We start from the raw sequence: 18,430 nt of genomic DNA, 5'->3' as shown, positions 1-18,430 counted from the left end.
GAGTGCAGACTTCGGTGTTTGCACCGCACCTCAGACTGAGAACACATAAGAAAATGCAATGTGTGAAAATGGTCTTTGTCCGCTGTTCTTCATCAGCTCTCCTTACAGAAATTATGACTGTAATTTTCTGCTCTGTGTCTTGAGAATACCGGATGTTTATTTCTCCAGAGAAAACACACAGGTGTCCACACACCCATCCGTTCACACGTGCATGCATACGCGCTCCGCCCCCACACATACACCCCCCCCCTGGGGCCCGTATATTTTGACGGGTTTTAACAACGGTCCTTAAATACACTTCGAAAGCGCGCAGTTACAGGACAACGCAAATTCTAGACAAAAGTTGTGAACGCCAGAGATCGTATTATCTTCACCAGAACGCACACAACGCACTAGGCCAGATCTGTCTCGGAACGTCGTGGCCTGAACATCCCTCCGAATGGATCTCTGCATTGATTTCTGGCGGCAAGCACTTTTATATTAATCGTATTTTAAATTTATTTTCACACTTCAGTTTTCTAAAACTAATGACTTAGGAAGTAACTTAAGTTACCAACTCATCAAAAAGAGAGCACGCGCACACACACATCTATTCCGATTCTGTGTTGCGTTCCGAACACTTTTTAATATTATACTAAACAAACAAAACAGTCGTACAGAGGAACAGTTACACCGATCACATCAAGCATCAGAAACGCTCGTCATTGTTGAGTTTTACTGGTTATTTAATGACGCTTTTTCATCGGCGTATGTAAAGGCTACTTAAAATCATCAACCAGTAACAGCAGCAAACAAAATTGTTGATCTATCTTAAGTCAGTATACGATCGCAGCATTTGGAGGTACTGAGTAAAACCACGACATGCCTCATTCAGTACAGCCGATTTTCGGGCTAAGAATCGAGGGTGGGATCTGTACATTAAGCATCAGGAGTTCGAGCTGATATATCTGGAGATGAGGTCAAATGAACTGAGGTATTTTCGTTTTAATTCAAACCTTTTCGTTATGGAATATATTTTACCGTTGTCTCGTCATAGACCACGGCATTACACGAGATGCCAATTCGTCGATATTATCGTAACAGACTAGTTTTCGCACCGCGTTAGAAGAAATCCTGCAGATTTGTGCATCTAATACTGAAGCGTGGAGCTGTAACAGGAAGCAGACCGACGTGGGCTGTTACCCACGACCACGGTCCACGATAATACACCTCACACGGGGATGTGTCCAGCGGGAAACCAGCTCCTAGTTTCAGTTTCCCTAAAAATCCCCCGAGCCTTCCCACAAAACAAAATTTCAGGTCTGTGTATTAAATTAAACTAGCGTCAGTACAGTCTCTCTCATACGTTCGTATGGCTGACAAAGAAATGAAAATGCGAGGAGGAGCTTCGCTGCACGATTTCCATACCGCGTGTCACAAACTGCATCACCAGGCGTAATTTTCAGGCATGCAGGGACGGACGGACGGACAGACCACCGTTTCAATGAAGGCTGAAACATTTGTTACGAGAACGACGAAACAGCTGCACTTTGCAGCCACAGCGACAGGAACGCATTACCAACTTTGCAAAACAACTGTGGACGAAAGACGGTGAAAAGAAGAAAAGAAGAAGAAGAAGAAGAAGACGGAAGTGTAAAAGCGAAAATACGTGACGCTGTAACATTTGTTCCAGCTCGTTGTCAACATTCGACGCTGCGTCTCCCGAAACAAGAACAAGGAACATGGCCCCGATATGAGAAGAGGACGTAGACAGGCGACGACACGCGGGACGAAGAGGAAGGGACGAAACCCGGCAATAAACCGGAGTCTTGAGTTCGGTAACGCAACTGATGCTCCTTACGAACACGCGCGTCTGTCTCCAGTCAAATCACTGCAGTCCGGAACGCAATTTTGCTTTGTGTCGGTCGGGGTTCACCAAAGTGCCAAGTCGCGTTTGAGGTTTCCACAGCGGAGAGTCCGAGGACGGCCGTCTTCTGGGTCGTAGCGCCCCGTAGTCCGGCAGAAGTTTATCGACGTTTCGGAGGTCATTGCTGCCTGACTTGATACATGATAACTCATCGCCCTGACGATGGAGGCAACAACGACCTCTGTAACGTCGGTAAACTTCTACCAGAAGACAAAATATTTCTGTTTCCGAACAAAAAAAATATTTCCCACGAATTTGGCACGTACAGAATTTTTCCCTTCACAAGGACATAATTAACTCATTCTCGGACAACGGAGCCTCAGACTGAGTTGTCTTTCTCCTTTCACTTCTTCACACCCGCATCGCTCCCCGCTTTATCTTGATCTACTCATTTTCATGTTGTTCACGTTTCCACCACGTGTTCCCGCTGTTCTCTTCCTTCGCTCATCCATTTCACTTTCTCTTCTTTTGGTTTCTTCCTCTCTTCGTATTCCTTTTTTTTTAATCTTTCGCGCTTCGGGCTCACTGCCTTTTTAATTTATACATCGCTACTTCACAAAGCCCCCGCCCCCGCCCCATCCCCTGTTTGAATATTCTCTTTGGTATTAATTCCTCCTTCCTTCCTTTCCGTTTCCTATGTACTGCTTCATTTTATCTGGCAGCTTCGCTTTCAACGACTTTCAAATTTCCTAAAATTATAAATCGTCAGTCTTGAGCAACATCGCCTCCTCCCTCCTCAAACACGGCAACCGCCAGAGAGCACATCATCATAAGATTCGACTGATCCTTCGAGTAGTCGCAGCTGCCACTCGAGACAAAGGGTGGGAGTCAAACTCCGGATAACCAATGAGTGACGTCGGAATTCGCTCGCCTTGTGCTCTTGTGTTCAACAGAATGTCACCATCCATTACGTCACAATTACAACAGTTTCGTAATTGCAGTCTTAAAGCATAAATGACTACTACATTGCATTATTTTTCCTAGTCATTGGGGCCATCTTTATTAATACTTCAGTCACTTAACAAAGACGTATTGTACACTCCTGTTTCAGTTCTCCAACTTATTCAAAATATAACGTCGTAGGAAGCACAGATTCCTGTATATTTTAATGACTCGTAGATTCTGTCCACGTAATGAGAATCTGATATGAGCCGTCTAAGACCGGAACAAGCACGGAAAGATAACGCAGGTCTACTGCATTTCAAGGTCATTGAATGGCGATTGTGCGTAAATTAATCGAATGTAGGGAAAATTTCGGGCCATCATAATTTGCAATATCCTATCAGACTGTGCAGGACGACCATTAATAAAAAGAGTAGTCTTAAGCCCAACGAAAATTGTTTATAGGGCCGTGTGGCGATGTGCAAATTCGTGGACCTGGAATAAAGAGGGAGTTCCAAGACGTCTACACCATGTAAGAAAACGCGCCTCTAACATAGTCTTATGAGTGTGTGCGGGCTGTTATGTTGGTACGTCCCGCTCATTCCTTATCATATTACAGAATCCTTCATACGCTTGGGCCTGGAGCGTTATTGTGGCTCTGCATACGCCGAAGTCTAAGTGAACATTTCTGTTAAGTTTCTTCTTTAAAGTGCTTCTTCATCAGAGCAAGCCCGCAATCGGGTTATCCGACGTGGTCCACAAACACCCCCCCCCCCCCCCCCACAATTTGCCCGCTCCTAGAACAAACTCCAGGTATAATTTGTCAAGTCTGCGCGTATTTGGCTCACCTGGGCGAGGGAGTTACAGAGAAATAAGACAGGAAGAAGTAAAATGATAAATTGTCTTTGCACTGCAGTGTACTCCTTTCTCTTCGTCCAGATCATTTATCCAGGCGAACTCTGCCGAGATTTTTCCCCCCGGAAGAGGCTTCTCGTATAGTCAGAAACAAAACACAATAAACAGATCGACACGACACATTCGCACGTAGCGTAACAACGGGTTTATGGGCGCACCCCGGCCACGACTTACCTTTATGAACGCGATCGGCGCAACCAGGCACGACCTTCAGGGGCCGGGTAGAAATCCGTGTCGATGCGGTTCGGCGTTTTTATTCCAAAGGCAATGTCAGCCGGGACAGGTGGGGGCGGGGGGTGAGCCATCAGTTGACTTTCGTCAGTGGCTCGAACAAGCGCTGAGTCACTGTCTGGAAAGAGAAGGATATGTACTTGTCAGTTCCCTCCACGTAACAGTAAGAATAATTCCGACATTCGTCTTTGCATACCAAACATTGCAGCAAAATGCGCGTGTTTACAGAAACACATAAATTCTCAGTCCACGATCTGCGTCTCGGCGGAATTCTTCAAACACTTTTATTTCCAACGACATAAAGGAAGCCGTTCTCCCCTAATACAGCATCCGGATGCTTGCGTCTGCGTCTCAGCGGCTGGCAAACCCGCTCGATCTCACTCAGTCACCTGTACCACCACCACCACGTCTGCCGAAACGTCATACACCCGGCAAACGAAGGCTCTTTGTGTGCTCCGTTTTCGCTGACCCCCACTCAGTTTCAGGACACTGCCACGTCGGACACGGCAATCGCTTGGACGGACTCTGATCAAGCAAGATGTGACGCGATGGAACGATACAGCATCCATTAACCGCGTAAATAAAACTTTCAGATCGCTACAAATTGGCGGTCGGTGACACTGGACTTCAATGTAACTAACTCGTTGTACACTTATTTATGAATCACCCGTTATTTTAAATCGAGGTTGTTCAATACTTGATCAAGCGCGCAGGCAACGGCTAAATCCACAAGATCCTATCTGCGAGATGTTGCCCTCAAGTTAACTTCTCCACAGAAACAGCGCTGCTAAGAAGAATAATAGGTTGTCCAGTGTTCGAGCTCAAATCCATATTCAGATCGTCTGGACATCGCCATGGAATCTTCCGGAGGAAAACCCGCCTTCCGCGACGCCACAGCCAGGACACAGCTTCCTTATTAGAACGCGGCAGGGAACACGTGGATCCAAACTGCTCGATTGTGACATTTATTCAATCATGATTTGCCGGAGTACTATGACGTGACTCGTGGTTCACCGTCACCCACTACAACTTTTCATGTAATAAAACAACTGAATATTTTGTTTTGAAGGACCTGTTTCGGCCTAGGAGACCGACCATCTTCAGACACTTACTTTAGAAAATATAATTTACGTCAACAAACAGTGTTACTGTATAACGCTGGGTGTTACTGCAAACATGGCGTCTAGTGTCTGTGTGTGGTTAAATACATAAAAGAGTATATTGCTGAATCCAACATTACAACGCCTACGTCCTTCTTAAAATGTAGAGATAAACTTTAATCGCTTCCCGTCTCCATGACGATCATAAAACGTTCGTATGACCGAACACTGTTCGTAAATGACTCCTGTCAATTACAGACGTGTTCAGTCAGAAACACAATGGCGCGCCACTGATTGTGATACGTGTATGTATGTATGTAGAGGCAGTCTTCGTAATCTAAACTTTGGGCACGTGTGTGATGTCGGTGAAGACGACATTATTTCTGGGGAGTGCAAATATTACACGGAAAATATTTAATTTCCGCCCAGAGTGACAATATGTCATAAGTATGTACGAAATACATCGGCGATCCTCTGCGCCATGCTTTTTAATTTTGAAACACACTCGTTCACTTTTGAATGAGGGGTGGTTACGTTGTCCCGAATGAGATGAAACTTGAACAAGATGTTTCTGCTCTCGCTGTCTGAGCAGTGCGATAATCATCCACGTCGCTATTTGTTTAATAAATAATCTAAGCTTTGTGTTATTACTGTGTAGACTTACAACATGTCTGTACCCTGCTGTACACTTTTTGTCCTGTTGGTTGCGATTATTACACCACACTTAAAATATCGCCAAATATCCTCTGGAACATTCGTTTGATTAAAGCACACTGGACGAAGTAGCCGAGCGTAATGTTAATGAAGCCGTGGAGTAAGCATATAGTTACAGTTGAGAGACTACGGATCACTAATTTAACATTTCGTGCGGCTCCAGTGTGCTGAAATGCTAACTTCAAAGCAAATGCTTCAAATGAACGCAGAGAATTCAAATACACAAACACGTACACAGAGGTGCAACCCCCAACCCCCCCACCCCCACCCCGAACTGGTTGCCCTGCTTCTAATATTTCCTAACACGTGTACCGTGTGTAAAGCTTTGTCTTCTACAGACAGACAGGGGCATGTTGCTCTCCTCCTCATATGACTGGTATTAAGCCACTATATTCGACACCGCACTCTCAAGCGGCCTGTTCTTCTCGGTACTTCTGCCAAAATTTGCGAGTTTTAATTCAGTGCTTTGCCATGACCAAACTAATTGCCGTTCAGCCGCGAGATCCACCCACAAATCTGCCTACAACCGGCCAATTACGTTGGCAACTTTATCTCCCGTGCGGTTATAACACGAACGTATTATCATATACTAAAGTCGTCAACAACTGGTATTACCAGAACACTGAAAGGGTAATGAGCGTTTGACACAGCTACAGAATAAAAAATGTTAAAATAGACGTTTTTCATGTGAGACAAGCAACCTCAACCATCACAAAATCCAATTATTTGGCCACAGCAAACATAATCTATATTCTGTCTACAAAAGACTACACGAACCGCCATGAAGTACGTTATTAACCGACAAATTTCCAAGAAACTGTATCTCTCTCTCAAGAAAAACGCAGTTTCAGAAGAGGAAAATGTTCTTATAAATTTCTGATACGCAGAATTACAAAATTTGTTTGTTATTACAGTCTTATCCTGTCTGCTATAATACCTGCATCAGCAGTTAAGTCCCGGATCTTCGAATACTTGATCTAATCAATGCGGACTTCCCTTCCAACGCGTATAGGAAGCCCCAAAATCATGTATACACAGCAGCAACTTGTCAGTCAGTTGTCAACCGTACCACAAAGGTAAAAGAGATCATTTTTAACACCAACACTAGATTCGCTAATTCACCAATTGTGACGTATGTAATGATTTAGTTTATTAAAATGTCTTTAATTAGTTCGCTGAATGTGTATGCACATATTTTGGAAAATTCTGTATGTAAAGCATCCTACCGCAAAGTTGCAAAATAGATGGAAAAAGCAACTTTAATTCTGTAAATTGCACGCCGAATTTTACTTGTCTTGTTGGTTTCAGTTTTCAGTGTTGCTTTGCAAATTAACTGTTACACGTGGACATCTCAAAATTAATTCACATTTTAAGGTGAGCATTAAACTCACATGTGCACATCCATATTTTCCCGATATTTACAGATTGGAAACAATGCATTAAAACGAAAGACTGCTCACCCCAATGAAACACCTCTGAAACACCTCTGAAACGTCGATAAATTTCTACCAAGATCGCAGTAGACGGTTATCATCTTACTCGCCCCGTTGAGAACCTAATATTTCGCCAATCGTCTGTTCGATCGCCCACGGCCCTCCACACAGCGAAGCAAGATTCTTACATCCGACAGCGCTTACCCAAAGTAGCGTAACTTTGCACAGCTGTTAATATTCCGGACATCAGGTCGACGTCATCTTACCAATGAGCGGTCGCACATCGCCGCGGCTCCTACCGTTCTCAGAAAGTTCGTAATACCTCGCAGAATTAAACAAAAAACCTACACAGTAACCATCTTCAAGCTGTTTCAATGTCCAACGCTTATGCCATGTTAATTTAAGTATGATCATTGTCTACTGTCACAGGTTAAACAACTATGACCACATGCTTAAAACAATCAACTCTTTCGTGCCGAAAATGTCAATAAACGTATTTGCAGTGTGACTGAACCTTGGTGGGTTCCTGATCAAGCAAGCTTGGAAAATATATTTTTTGTGCCGGAAAATACATAATATCTTCATGCGCCGTGTGCAACGTTCATTTAGAGAAATAAAACCGCCTTTTTCGATAGTTCACAGTTAGGCCACCAGACCGCAGCACCTCAAGACTTTCCTCATAACCACTCATAGCAAATTCAAGAGTACGATTCTTAGGCAGAATGGCACAACCTCCACGCCAAATTTCATCGAAATCCGTCCAGTGGTTCTCGAGTTAAATCGACTTGACAGACGGATAGAAATTATCAGCCCACAATGCGTTCTCGCTATGCATTTCGTGCAAAGAACGAATAGAAACTAGTTATAGTGACATGTCCACAATATTAACATACAGCCAAGTTTTGCATTTTTTGAAACTAAATAAATAAATAAATAAGAAAATATGCAACGTAAGTTACCGTTCGGTGGAACATAAAATACACATGTAAATTGTAACAGCGAAGCAACCCGATGAACACAGCCTGAACACGGAAGACACGTTCGGCATGTCAGCTCAGCACAACAGCAACTCAAGCCTTGTTAAAAGTTCTATTCGAACACGTGTCCGCTGGACCATATGAAATACAGTCTCGTAACTTTACGCTAGAGCAAACTGCACCATCGAAAATGGGGTTGTTGCCATCAGCTTTTTTTTAATAAACGCCTTTTTAACGTTACTGTACGTATGCGATTTTTGCAGTGAGCTCATGAGAATAAAAGGAATATCCGTGGATGCCAGCGTGCGTGAATCAGGCTCTAGTTAACCGGAAGAATTGACCGGCCTGAACTATGGTTCACAAAGGGGAGAGTACAAGTAACGAGCTGAACGTCTGAAATCTTCACAAGTCGTCGCCTAACCGGAAGCAATATGCTTGTGAGGAAAACTTCACAAGACTTCCGCTTGTCTTTAAGTGCTGCCGTCTGCAGCCTTCACAGGGGCAGCTGAACTCGCAGAAGATTTAATATAGATAAGTCAGGTGTAGTTTCTCGCTTGCAATCCCACCTCTACCCTCCAGGTTTACCATCGTTGTCGACATATCTTTGTATCTTGTTCCAGACTTTCCAGGGATATTTTATAGAATGAAACAACTTCAAGCAATGTATGACAAAACGAACATCGAATTAGTAACGCACATTTCATATGAAGGCTGTCTTATGAGCTGTAGCGCCATTTAGTCTCGCAGAATGTTACCGACGTTTCAGAGGTAACTGCTGCCTCGTCGCCCTTACTACTCGGCGCATCAACCCAGAAGGCAGCCATCTTCGGACTCACCGCCGTGTAAACCACAGGTCCTAGATTTTATATAATTAACTGTCCTTCTCTTACGTCAAACAACAGCAAATTTAGGGGGTGGATAATTTCTGAAACGCATAATTGAGTACATTCGTGTCAATCGCTGATACAAAAAATCCAAGTTGTGTTGACTGTAGCACGAGGTGAACAACTCAGCAGTTCGCTGCATAATATTTAAGATTACCGTCTTGAATGGATGTAAGGTATTTGCCGGATATAAAAAGATCCAAAGCACACAACTAAGAACGCCTTATTTTCAAAACGTGAAAACTCCTCCGAACATCCCCCCCACCCCAGTCCTGTCTGCTCTTCTCCTACAATTCCACGTGATATCTCGTCCCCCACTTCCCCTAACTGGGCTGACCTTTAGTTGTAAGTCCTCTGGGATAAACTGCATTCCTGCTTGTCCGTGCATTTGCTGACGCTGCATTTTAGCCAAGCTTATTGATTGTAGTCTCGATATACAAGATCACAGGGCGTAACTATTTCTACGCCGTCTTCATGTTGACGAAACCCGGCTCGATTACCGGAAACTTAATTACGACACAGACAAAAAACTCCGTTCCGGATAAAGCAACTATGGATAAACGGAGGCAAAGAGAAGAACTCTTGAAACATTCCAGTGGCTTCACGACGACGCTCGCACAAGTCAGTGTTCTAGCCGAGAGTATTATGGAGTATCCTGGAGAACAGTGGCAGTGCCCCGGCACCTTGGACGAAGGAGACGACCCCTGAGCGACCTGGTCGTCATCAGAAATGCCTAAGAACCTGGGAGTGCTACGCCACGAGCAAGAGGCAATGCCGAGGCGGACGAGCGCTCATTCTTTTGACCGCGTCTGGTACTCCAGGGCACACAACCGTCCCCCTCAATCGGGTGACATCACCATGTGGTCTTTGCTCTTACCGTGCCGCCAGTGGTCATCCGACGGTGACACTGAATAAGGCCTTTTATACACGGTTCTGCTGCCATGTCCTCAGCATTGCACTGTACAGACCATTGGTTCGCATCCCTGTTCTCTTTTCTGTAACACCTCCGTCTTTAAGGGCTGGCCACCCTTCTCCTACAAACGGTAGTAACCCGAAATTTACTCACTCCACGTGTAAAAGAAAGCTCAGTAGTAAGAACAGCGGTGACTGAAAAGAGGCTTCTTTCCTTTTCAATTGGCGTAAAGAATAGTCTTACCTCCAAGACACTGAATATTACCAGCAGAAAGATAAATGTTATTTTAAAATACAAACGTTAAGGTGAACATTACTCATCCCATCGGTTTTAATTACACTGATGTGAATTACCTGCTGAAGCTCATGGAATGATGGCAAAACACTTCTTGTGGCAACCTAACCTAACCTGGGAGTCACTTGTCAACGCATTTTCAATGTTGTCTTCAACAATTCGAAGAAGGCTTCAGTCAGGACCGATAACAGACATTTGTTCGACAAAACGCCTATGAAACGAGATGTATCAAACTCTGTTCTTCTTGTTAGGTAAAGGGAACTGTCACTTGGCATTCGCCCGGCATCAGACGCTGCTCGGAAGTCATCGGCGCGCAGCGTCGGAGCGAGTCTACTGCACAAGTCGGAAAGGAAAACAAACGGAAGATTTGAACCGAAATGCAGAAACAGAGGAGCAGCTGACGAGAATATGGAACAGAAGAAAGGTGAGAACATAATGTTTAGAGTAAACGAAACCCTGATTTCACCTCAAGAGTCCATTCCTGCAGTTTAGGATAACTTAATTTTCAAATTTCACTTCTCAAGATCTCTTCTTACGAAAGCGACAGTGATTGAGTTTCGAAAAGACCGAGTAGATCTTTACCTTGAGTTTCACGTGAAGCAAACGGACCAATTTCTGAGGGATGTAAAATGTTTCTACAAACTTTATATTAAAAAATTATTTCCTTGAAATTGGAAAAAAAAAAAAAAGGCTGAAGACTCGGTTAATTGAAACTGCTTTCTTCCTCAGTAAGCTTCTATTTGAAAAAAATACACTAAAATGAACTAAATCTTGTTATCATGATATGTTAGTAACTAGACACACGATTATTACAGACTTCAAAACCTTATCTTTAATCATTTACGTATATGTAACTGAGCACATCGTCAAACACATTAGAGACAGGGAAAGGCCAATTGTAACTGACTCCAAATTCCATATATTTCAAAACGCTAACACCAAGTTACGAAGTAACAGATTGGATTTTATTAATATAAGATTAGTTTCGTTCTTATAATTCAAATCATGTATATTTTATATTCCCTCTCCTTGATGATGAAAAAGTAATTTACTTATCCATAGGTTACTTACGACAGTGACAGCTCAGAACACATTGCATCGAATGTTTTTACAACAAATGAATGATAAATTGAAAACAACATGGAAGGAATTGGTAGTGGCCAAATTTAATGAAAAATATCGGTATGTCACTCGAGAGACCGAGGAACCTGACGAAAAATCTGTCAGGACACTCGATTCCCAGGCCGAGATTTGAACTCTGGATCTCCCAAACACGAATTACGAATGCTGATTACTAGTCTGAGAAATTTAGTTTTGTTACGTTTACCAGAGGGTGAGAAGTCGAAATAGTAGCTTCATGAAACTTACCTGAACCTAGATCGACCTGAAAATACAGATAGGGATTTTCAAGGAGTTTATCCTCCATTTCCCACACCGGCTTTACTATTCTCTTGGCTGGATCACGCCCAGATTTGTGCCCGCCCCGCCCCACCTCCGCCCACGGACGGTCCCTAAGGAGATGCTGCAAGTTTTGGTCCATTTGCTCCACTATCCTGTCGCGCTGGTCGGTCCCAAGCGACCAGCACAGCGCTGCAGGAGAATGACGGGCAATTCTGGAACAACATTGGAGCTGTTGTTTTGTGCTTCAATGAAACTGGTAATCGAATAGAAGTTAAAAGAGATCTTTCTAGTATTCCGACTGTGGACACTATTCGGCGTGGTAGTTGTAGCACAAAACCCCGGGCGCACAAATCAGCATCAGGTATTCATATGTATCTGTGTTGCATTACGATGCCAGCGCACGACAAACAGGATTACCTCGCAAACAGCTCGTTTCACGTGGGCCTACAGCGTTCCGGGGCCGTTTTGCAGAGTTACGAAAAACAACTGAATGAAACTGACCAGGAATCAGTTCCTGGACTACACGTGAAATCCTATTTTTCCTGCTCTGACTGCAATATTCTGACGTGATGACGTAATTGATAAATGCATTTTATTTGCATTTATAGGGAGGAAGGTACAATCACTAGTCATCTGAAAACGCGTATACCACTGAATGCACGTCTGAAAAAAAAAAAAAAAAAAGAAACAGGCAGGCATTGACCTGCAGAGATCCGAGTTACACACAGGCGTAACATTTTTAATGTCTGAGAATAACATAATTATTTAATGAACAAGTTGTGACAAGTAAGATGAAGACCATTTTGTTGTCTAAAGGCTTCAGATACGGTTTATCAGCGAAAGTAATATTGTGCTGGACATTAATTAAAAATATCTGTCACTTCCATGGCAACGAGAAGCCTGACGACCGAGCCACGACACGCTGAGCATGACTAAAACAGCTCAGACAACGGGAAATTAAATGAAAATAACAGCAAATTCTGTCAGCGGAAAGACTTTCAATCACTAGAATACGAGGACACACGGAACTCTAATATACTCTAGAGCTACACCCAAAATCCACGTAGCTGAGTCGACTAACCGCACTTGCTTCATTCTGTTTCTCCATCCGCAATTTTGCTCAAATTTTCATAGTTCTGAATTTTGTCTCTCTCTACTTTCCGGGACGTCAGTGGCGTATGCATTCAGGTTTCAAAGTCCACTAGCGCCAACACGAACTCGGCGCAGCTTTGGAACGCCGAAAAGACCGAAAGAACTCATTCGTAGAATTTGTCCTGACATGGCAACGTGAGGATTCACTGTCATGGACCACCCGCCTCCCAGACTCTACTCACTCCATCTCTTCACAAAAATGAGGGAGGTCGGACGAGAAGACGGGCAAGATAGCGTTCCGCCAACACGACGCACAGCGACAAACTCATGGCCCTGCTTCGTGGGCCGCAAGGGTACTTATGTTTAAAATATTAAATCTCAAAATATATTCGAAGAAAAGTGCCAGTCTTTTTTTCGATGATACAGCTGGCCGCTTTCCACGGAAAATAATTACAATGCATTACTTTGCAGCACGACTTCGTACATTTCCTTTCTAAAACTTTTTTGACAATTACCGTCATGACAAAGAGTACACGAAAATTGGCTACTTGTTACAAGCCAACAACCGACTCCACTCCAGTCGCTCCGCTGCTCAAAGAATGCCCCGCCCTTTATGGAACCAGAAGGTTCATTAAAGCCCCCCCCCCCCCACTGACATCTGTCCTAAACTAAATCAATTCATTCCACACTCTCGTATCATATTTTCTGAAGATCCATTTTAATATTATAATCCCACGCACGCCTGTGTCTGTGAGGAAGTGTTTTTTCTAGATGTTTTCTCACTTTTTGTTCTATGAATTTCTCATCTCTGCCGTCCATGTCCACTTCATCCTTTTGATCCGATTTGGAAAAGAACAGAAACCAACATGAGACTAATTTCGCAAAGATCACAACATATTTCTTATGATGATGATGAATTGTGATCGAGTGTAAGATTCTAGTGAGGAATGTTCCAGAACAACTGATCGTCCAACTCAACTGCTTTTCTGTTTTCTCGATCTCGGTCTTCGGTTAAAATCGACGTCTTTTTGCCTCTGTTCAATTAATGTAACAAATAGTCTTGTACAGTCACATCCACAATTAATTCATATTGGTGATTACGTTCATTATAATTATTATTATGGCTAAGGGAAAGTGCAAAGAAGCTATAACGAGCTATTAAAAGTGTACAACATTCGCTATTACACTCTTTTTATGTTCAACCCAAATTAAACTGCGTGCATTTACGTGTACACGAGTAATTAAAGAGGAACAGATATTACAGCAGGGAAGTTGTAATTCCTTCCAACTTTGCTCGCTGAACTTATTTCAAATTGAAGAACGAAAGGGAAGGTGTAAGACCAGCAGATAATTATTTACCATGTTTCGGATGTGACTGTAATTACAAACAATATACATTGTAAGATGGTAAAGTTGCGTCATATTGTGATATAATAAGTATATATTAAATCTTGTCCGTCTAATCACAATAATTCTTATTAAATATTAAAATATTACAATAATTAACATTTAAAATATTTAAATTATTAAATGATGTTCTTTATCGAAATATTCGATTTACATTAGATCATCATTTTTCATGTTTCACGACATGTTTCAATTCCTAAAAGAACCATCCTCAGGTGTATATAATTATATAAAGCTTCAAAACGAATTATTTATCGTTTTGAAGCTTCATATACTTCTATACACCTGAATTATTGTGATTAGACGGACAAGATTTAATATTTAAAGTTTAAATGCGTCATGTTTGTGTTTTATAATTAAAAATAGCGCAAATTTTAAATTTTAACATCTGTAAATAAAGTTTGTGTATAGACCTGAATTATTTTAAAAATACATTGTCTTGAACGAAATTCTCTGCTCCGAAGATAAAATCCAAATCGAAAACACATAAAAACAAATTGGAAAAGATAGTGCAAGATTTTAATTTTAATTGTACGTCGGTAATATTGGTGGCAGGGGAGACATCTGGTGCGTCAGATTTGAACCCAATGTCCAGCTACTCGAATTATCTACAAGTTTACGTCCGATGTAATGAACTGCCGGCTCTCCGCTCTGTATTCATTCAACAGGATTTCCTCCATGATGGAATATCTGCAACAATTTCGCGTATGCGGACATACATGACTGACTTTGGTCCAGCCTGTAATTGCGTATGTTACTTTCGGTACAATCGCGGATAAAGCCCTTGGTGAGAGGAGGCCGATTTGCAGCAGATTAAACAGAGCTGCCCCGGGCTCATGACAATTTGAACAAATTCGCCTTGCACTGTCGCATTGCTACCGGGCATTACACCGCCAGAGGGGTAGTTCGGTCACCGTGTGTGTTGTTATGAGCTGTTACCACAGTTACCACGCAAAAAATGCGTTTGTATTAAAACATCAGACATTACTAATTATATGAATATAAAACAATGTTGTTACGAACTTTAACAAAAAACGCCACGTGACGTATGTAGGGTCTGTGAGTGGCAGACTTTGAGATGTTTTTACTGCATTAACAACAAAATTCAACGTAGTTTGAGGATAGCTTTTAATTAGATAAATGTTAGCGGAACTTTGTGGGTACGATTTAGTCAGATTAGTTTTGCATTGTAACATTATCTCTCAATTCTCCATTTTCAATAGCGTCCAGACACAAAAACCCATGCAAATATTCAGCTTCCGTTTCTCAGCTTGATTACTCGCACACTGCATCAACTGCCAAAGTTTTTTTAATTTTTATTTACAGTCTACAGTTTTGTATTCCGGAGTTGGTAACGCATTCATTTTGTTACAACTGTGAAATTATGGCGTTCTAACGAAAATAATTCACATTCAACTGAACTTAAAAATAAGTAGAAAGTGTGAAGGGCGCACGAGAGATATTTTATTTCTTTCAATTCCGTAACAAAACAGGCGCGCCACGCATGCGTACATCTGTGCGCGCGCCCCAGCCCGAAACGCGCGTTCTGACGCAGAGATTCCCTGACTCTCATTCCGGGTCTCCCGTCATAGTCCGAGGCCCTCAACCCACATAAATAACCTGCGATCCAGCAACTTAGTGAAGCAAATACTAATGGACCTTAAATTGTAGAGTATAATGCTTTATTATCAAAGCAGTTTTGGCGCATTATAGCACCCACGCCGCGACCCCACAAGACAAAGATTAACGAACCTCCGTGGAGCCGCGGGCCCCGCACGAGTGCGCCGTAATTCTTACGAACTCTGTCGTAGTCGACGCGACAAGGCATTTGCGGGCAGAGAGCTGTTGGATGAGGACACATTCTGTAACCCCTACAGATTCCGAAGGCCGTCACATATGCCGATGTTGCACGCATCGCCCTCCGCCACTGAATGCGGTCCCTTACGTGTTCAATATTTTCTCCCACTCGCAGCTCATTTCTTTCTCACATGACCCCGAGCAGGTAAACTGCGGCTGGAAGGGGGGGGGACGTTTTCAACTTTCAGAAGTCCCCCTGAGTGGAGAGGAACGCGTGTACCGCCTCAAGGAGTCCCGGGTCATGTCAGGGGTACGCAGCGAGGCTTCATGTCTTCAGGGTACACGTGTTTTCAGTACGTTGGTTCTTAAGGAACGGGGGGCCGGGGGGAGGCTGGCGCTCGGCGGATGTAAGTAAGACAGAGAGGAAACTCAGCATCGCCAGTGATAAAGTAATTATAAACACACAGAGTACAGAAACAGAACATCCAAAGCAACATGAAATAAAATCAGAAAAACAAGGAAAGGGCCACATGGGCAGTGCCCCCCCCCCCCCAAAGTAAGTACCTGAGTGGAGGAATAAGAACCCCTGTTTGTTTAGAAATCCGAACTTACAAAAATTCCGTCGTCATGAACCTTTTTTTCAGGGCCAGACAAAACTATTTTGCACCCTCGAGATCCATTTTCTAAGAGCCTGTTTAAATATTATCCTGTCATCCGTCTAGTTCTCAGAAATGGCCTCTTTCCTAAAGGTTTTCCAACTAAATGTTACAACAACATCTCTTCTCTACTTGATCCTCGCTTTAATCACCCAAGGACTAATCGGTGTAAAACAGACGACGCACAATCGGCGTAAATTACGCGACGAACCGTAGGTGGGCTGCGGACCACAGTTGCAAAACACTGATGTCAAAACAGTTACCAGATACAGTGCACTAACGCATGAGGCACGTGGGTGCACTTTAAATTCGCCAGTCATTTCATGTTCAAATTAAGAACCATTCCGAAAGATGTCTACTGCTTTGTCTAAAGGTTTAAAGGAAGACACCTTCTGTGCTGGATTGGACACATCGAATCGACTCAAATATCAAAAAAAAAAAAAAAATCAACGTTTCGAGAAGGAACGAAGTTCGGGGTCCAAATCACTTTTATGAAATATCTTCCCGATGTAAGAGAAGTATCATCCGTAAGGATTCTTGCCTCTGTTCCACTGCCTTTTCACGTGTGGTCTGTTGCATGGCACGAAACAAGTTGGTTAAATTTCCCTCCAGACACGGACCCATCTCCTCCAGTTCCCTACGTCCTCCTCTTTGGGAGCTACGGCGAACCCCTCGCTGCATATCGTTACCTAACCTCAAAATCTTTGTAACTTCATAAACCCGCTAGAACTGTTCGCGCAGAGATTCAATAGCAACTTCAATGTCTATGCTTCAAGACTGGGAAATGCAACGAAAATTCATATCACTTCCCGTGAAACGTAAAGGAAATCCAAGTTTTAGATCCCAATTTGTAAAATGTTTTAAATTTGAAACGTATATACTTTTTTTACAAGACAGAACTAAACATGAAGACGGTCAAAAAGTCATATTTATGTTGCATTGCACCGCAGAACGTTGAGAAGTGAATCGAGAACATGGACTCGTGTCTCACGTCTAAACAAATAAAGTACGTCTTCAATCGAGCGAACACTAGTGGCTACATGGCATCAGTGAGTTCGAGAAAACCAGGGATGTGTGGAATAAGATGGGACGGCGATACGATGGGTAGAAACATAAATACCATAAATGAGGTTGGTTCAAGCTCAGCAGTCAAAGGAATTGCCCGTCTTTTGCGGAACCAAAACACCAATTTGTCTCTATCCATAGCCAAATTAATCTACTCGTCAGTCTTACACTTTTACCTTAAAAACTCATTTTAATATTATCCTTCCATCTACGCCCACCAGATGATGGGCGGAGGCACAGAAATTTTATAATAACATATGATAACCGATTAAAGAAATGCGTTCCACGAATACGAACTAAAGTTAACAAATCCACCGAAACCATTCGTCCTTGAGTGTCCCTAATAAACTTTTTGGGGCTGATATGTTACTTTATCCGCCGATTCTATTAATATATACATTTCCCAGTTGGTAATTCATTTATAACTAAGTTAGCTTGAAGGTTTAAATGTCTGTCATCCAGACAAGTGCAATATATTAACGACGTTTAAGTGAAGCTCGTAGTTTGAATGAAATCGGCAGAAATTCAAACCGCAATTCCCGCATGACAATTGCCTGTCGACGTCATGTCGGGGAGGCAAAGATTTAAAACCGGAGCAGGCAATGAATCGGTCACAGATTAAACGAAAGGCCTGCCCTGAAGACACGACAAAACGTAAAATGCAGCTCAGAGGCGCGGCAGAGAGTTGCGGGTCTGGAAATTTCTTGACTACCTGAGAGTCTATCGCATTCTCAATCAAGAAAACTCTCTTCTGAGGTGAGAG

The 18,430-nt window shown here is 42.8% G+C and overlaps 1 protein-coding gene across 1 annotated transcript in view; it reads right to left on the bottom strand.

Moving 5' to 3' along the window:
• Positions 1 to 18,430, bottom strand: part of LOC110836787 (uncharacterized) — a 648,071-nt gene that overhangs the window by 581,962 nt on the left and 47,679 nt on the right. The window contains exon 2 of the mRNA XM_087340435.1: positions 3,878 to 4,052. The gene's annotated coding sequence lies outside the window, so the exon portion shown is untranslated. The remainder of the gene's footprint in view (positions 1 to 3,877; positions 4,053 to 18,430) is intronic.

Source organism: Zootermopsis nevadensis, unplaced genomic scaffold (genome assembly GCF_977971745.1).
Source record: "Zootermopsis nevadensis isolate Lab colony 2312 unplaced genomic scaffold, Znev_1.0 Znev_ptg000061l, whole genome shotgun sequence".
Taxonomy (NCBI): Eukaryota; Metazoa; Arthropoda; class Insecta; order Blattodea; family Termopsidae; genus Zootermopsis; species Zootermopsis nevadensis.
This window is presented reverse-complemented; position numbering and strand designations above follow the sequence as displayed.